The following is a 5,464-nucleotide window of genomic DNA, read 5'->3' as shown; positions in this document are numbered from 1 at the left end:
CCCAAATCAATTTATTTGTGTACAATCTTTTATTAAGCCTAATAACGCGCCTTTCTAATTATTCCTACTGTAATAGCAGGGACAGCGTCCCGAACAATAGTTGGAGGAAGCGCAGTGCTTCCGAAAGGAGAAATTTTTATGGGAACCCAATAACTGAAAAATTGACCAAATAATCCCTTTTTTTTATATATTCTTGTTAATAATGCGAGATCGACGCCTGCTAGAAAAAAATTACACCGGACCTTTTTCGTTCTTCCATCAATTATTTAAATGATAATGCTGGTTTGATTAAAAAAATTAATTTGTTTATTGAAAAGTAGGCTAAAACCAGGAATAGACGGGTTGCCTTTAAAATTCTTCCCCTCGGGAACACTGTGCAATCCCCAATTTTTGTTTGGGTTGTTGTTCCAGACCAATTACTACTAAAAACATTGTTGTGCAGAGTAATCATTTTGTTTGATCCATCGACTGCACTACTAAAATATAAACATAAAATTATAAACAATCAGAATTTTGAAAATTATGTAACGGTAGATACATATTTTTTTCTACAATATATATTTTCATTTAGCTTTTGTATAGAGGTACAATACAACTAACTTTTACAATTATGTGTTTGTAAATAAAATCTAGTTTTGGCCTAAAATACAGTTTAAATTACAATCGCAGAGGTTTGCCTATAAAAACTAATCCCCATCATTCTCTGCGAGACTTGTCTCTTTATCTTCCGTCCCTATATTCCTATTTCTATATATTGAACCACAAGTTTTTTTATATGTACAAACATAAAAGAGACTTGCTCCAACTTCTACAAAAATTGTTTATATACGTATTAATTTATCCCGTTCCCTGTGTGCATTTCTAATTTAGTGCTTGACATAAAATTGGAGGGTTATTAGTGTTAGTTTAGGGTGTCGTACATATAGGAACGTGTGACGTTGGCGAAAGCCCGTCTCCGAAAATAATTATGTTTTCACCTTAAATGAAACGCATTACTTGCTTTAATTACCACTGCAACCTGTTACGCGCTCAGTTAAGCTCGCCATTTATTTTGCACTAGTATTCAATCTGCCTTTGAACTCGGCAGAGTGCCGCAGGTTCAGTTGCATGATACGAATTTCTAATTACGTACCATGAACGGCCTCTACGTTATTCATTTCTCAACCAAGTTTATTCATGATTCAACTAACTTATACCGTCTCTACACTATTGGCGAATTCAGAACCAAACGTTACAGACATCATCATTTGAAAATACTACGTGGTATACTAGGAATAATCATACATACGTCTTCAGCCATCTTTTCATATTATAAATCAAATAGTTATAAAGACCAATAAATTATGCATTGCCGCTAGAGATGTGCAAAATGGTTTTTTAAAAGTATTTGAATACAAAACGCAAATACTTTTTTGATTTGTTATTTTAAATGTAAAATACAAAATAGATTTCCCTTTTGTATTTTAAATGCTAAATGCAAAATACGTACTTTAAAAATACTTTCTTCGATTAAATACTTTTTTCTAGTCGGTACCTTTGCTTAGCGTGAAAGATCAGAGCCAAAATAGGGTTGCAAATAATTTTATTGATCTAATATCAACATCACTCATTTTATATCAAAATATTTACAACCCCATTTTGTTTCTGATCTTTTACACATCGTAATACGAGAAAGAAATGGAATCCATAGTGTCTTTAGCTTTGGGTTCATCTACTGGTGATACTAGCAAAACTTTTAAAGGAAAAACTACATTTTGCATTTTACAAATGGAAAATACGTTTGGAAAAGTATTTTAAATAAAATACAAAATACATTTCTCAAAAAAATAGGTATTTTTTATTTTGTATTTGCATTTTAAATACAACAATTTCAAATAAATCACATCTCTGATTGCCACTCATGCAATATAAAAACGAAAAATGCTTACAAAGAAATGTATGATTTCTAAATATTAGCCTATAGTTTTCCCTTACCTGTACACATATAAGCTATATAAGCTAAAGCAATAAACAGAATAATTCAAATTCGTAGGTATATGGCTTATTGTATCGGTAACACGTATGAATATGACAGCAAGTACAAGGGCTCTTCATTAATAACTAACATGAGTGTTGTTGAAACAGCAAAGGGACAACGGTACAATTTGGTATTAAATGTTGCAGTATATATTGGACATGCGGCAATAATAATAGTGGGACATCTAATTAAATATTGATGCTAAATAAGTGCAATCTAATTATTATTGTCAAGTTACTGATGGAATATATCTACAGGCACTAGCTACAGGATTAATCCTTGGCATGACAGTCATATAATTTTTCCAATATCTAATGGCACAAATAAAAACATTGTAGGATAATCAAGAGCTTTCTATATTTTTCTTCCTCATCGTAAGGCCGTCAGTTCTAAGACTGGTTGAACACGCATCTCCACTCCTTCCTATCCTGAGCTAATCTTCGCATTACCATAAAACTAGAACATCCTACATCCTTAACTATTTGCGAACAGTTATTTAATCTAGATCTCCCTCTACTCCTCTTAACTCCTATTTCTGCCTCTAATATGTTTTTGATCAGACCTTCATACCTGAGAAGGTGTCCTACCAACCTATCTGCCCTCTCTATTCTCCTATTCTTTCTAATATCTCATTTTCCTATATAAAATAATATACTACAGTTACTTGCACAAAGTGGAATATTATCAGCAATTTTCAATCACAATTTCTCGTAATCTCAGTAAATAGTTTTAGTCATAAGTCACTATCAATTTAAAATTTTGAAATCGTTCACAATCCCCAAATCAATTTATTTGTGTACAATCTTTTATTAAGCCTAATAACGCGCCTTTCTAATTATTCCTACTGTAATAGCAGGGACAGCGTCCCGAACAATAGTTGGAGGAAGCGCAGTGCTTCCGAAAGGAGAAATTTTTATGGGAACCCAATAACTGAAAAATTGACCAAATAATCCCTTTTTTTTATATATTCTTGTTAATAATGCGAGATCGACGCCTGCTAGAAAAAAATTACACCGGACCTTTTTCGTTCTTCCATCAATTATTTAAATGATAATGCTGGTTTGATTAAAAAAATTAATTTGTTTATTGAAAAGTAGGCTAAAACCAGGAATAGACGGGTTGCCTTTAAAATTCTTCCCCTCGGGAACACTNCAACGGTACAATTTGGTATTAAATGTTGCAGTATATATTGGACATGCGGCAATAATAATAGTGGGACATCTAATTAAATATTGATGCTAAATAAGTGCAATCTAATTATTATTGTCAAGTTACTGATGGAATATATCTACAGGCACTAGCTACAGGATTAATCCTTGGCATGACAGTCATATAAGTTTTCCAATATCTAATGGCACAAATAAAAACATTGTAGGATAATCAAGAGCTTTCTATATTTTTCTTCCTCATCATAAAGCCGTCAGTTCTAAGACTGGTTGAACACGCATCTCCACTCCTTCCTATCCTGAGCTAATCTTCGCATTACCCTAAAACTAGAACATCCCACATCCTTAACTATTTGCGAACAGTTATTTAATCTAGATCTCCCTCTACTCCTCTTAACTCCTATTTCTGCCTCTAATATGTTTCTGATCAGACCTTCATACCTCAGAAGGTGTCCTACCAACCTATCTCGCCTATTTCTTATTGACTTCCATAGAGTCCTCTGTTCTCCTATTCTTTCTAATATCTCATTTTCGTATATAAAATAATATATTACAGTTACTTGCACAAAGTGGAATATTATCAGCAATTTTCAATCACAATTTCTCGTAATCTCAGTAAATAGTTTTAGTCATAAGTCACTATCAATTTAAAATTTTGAAATCGTTCACAATCCCCAAATCAATTTATTTGTGTACAATCTTTTATTAAGCCTAATAACGCGCCTTTCTAATTATTCCTACTGTAATAGCAGGGACAGCGTCCCGAACAATAGTTGGAGGAAGCGCAGTGCTTCCGAAAGGAGAAATTTTTATGGGAACCCAATAACTGAAAAATTGACCAAATAATCCCTTTTTTTTATATATTCTTGTTAATAATGCGAGATCGACGCCTGCTAGAAAAAAATTACACCGGACCTTTTTCGTTCTTCCATCAATTATTTAAATGATAATGCTGGTTTGATTAAAAAAATTAATTTGTTTATTGAAAAGTAGGCTAAAACCAGGAATAGACGGGTTGCCTTTAAAATTCTTCCCCTCGGGAACACTGTGCAATCCCCAATTTTTGTTTGGGTTGTTGTTCCAGACCAATTACTACTAAAAACATTGTTGTGCAGAGTAATCATTTTGTTTGATCCATCGACTGCACTACTAAAATATAAACATAAAATAATAAACAATCAGAATTTCGAAAATTATGTAACGGTAGATACATATTTTTTTCTGAAATATATATTTTCATTTAGCTTTTGTATAGAGGTACAATACAACGTGAAAAATTACCATGCTACTTTTTAAAGGGTATCGATTGCATTTAACTTCTTTAGTTGAATAATGTATTCAAATTCGCGAATTTAAAACTATTATTTTAACCCGTCGGTTTTTTAATTAAAAGCATCAGTCGTAGTGTTCGATAAAATGGAGCCGAATATACAAATTTAATTATCGGAAAATTCGTATTATTCAGGTTATTTTTAAATTGCTTTTTAATTTCCCGCTCTAAATCATAATCGCATTTATAAATTCAGGTAGAATCGGATAAGCGAATTAGAAACCCCAACTTGTTCGATTAATGTTAGCTTATTTAGATATATATATATATTATTGGAAAATGTCGTTGAATTTTATATACAGGGTGAGTAAAAATAACAGCTAGCAATCCTAATAATAAAATTAATAAATAGATAAAGTGATACCATACGTAAATTGTAAATGATACCTTCATAGATTATTTCCTTGCTTAAATTCATATGCACAGTCAAAAGTAAAGAGTGAAGCAATTTTTTCATCATTATCGTAAAGGTCATCAGTCTTAAAATTAGTTGAACACGCACCTCCACTCTTTCCTATCCAGAGCTAATCTTCGCATTTCTCTAAAACTAGAACATCCCACACCCTTAAAAATTTGTGAAGAGTAATCTAATCTAGGTCTACCTCTTCCCCTCTTAGTCTCTAAAAAGCCCTTCTTGCCTGAGTAGATGTCCTACCAACATAGTCGCCTATTTCTTATTGACTTCCATAGCGCCCTCTGTTGTCCTACTCCTTCTAATACCTCCTCATTTCTAGCAATTTTTTAATCGAGATATAGTATTATTTACATATTATTAAGCAACATTAAAGTTCCTAAATAATGGTGAAAAAAACTTCTAAATCTTAAATTGGTTATAAAACAACAGAATCACCCCCTTTTAAAATTTTTCTTCGACTATGCTTTAGATACACATTCAAGAGCTTTTTATTTGTTGAATTCTCTTTTCTTGGTTTCGTTACTATAAAAAAATTG

The sequence above is a fragment of the Agrilus planipennis genome, unplaced genomic scaffold (assembly GCF_000699045.2).
Source record: "Agrilus planipennis isolate EAB-ADULT unplaced genomic scaffold, Apla_2.0 scaffold22, whole genome shotgun sequence".
Classification (NCBI taxonomy): Eukaryota; Metazoa; Arthropoda; class Insecta; order Coleoptera; family Buprestidae; genus Agrilus; species Agrilus planipennis.
The sequence above is the reverse complement of the archived record's forward strand: the minus strand, read 5'-3'. Positions refer to the sequence as shown.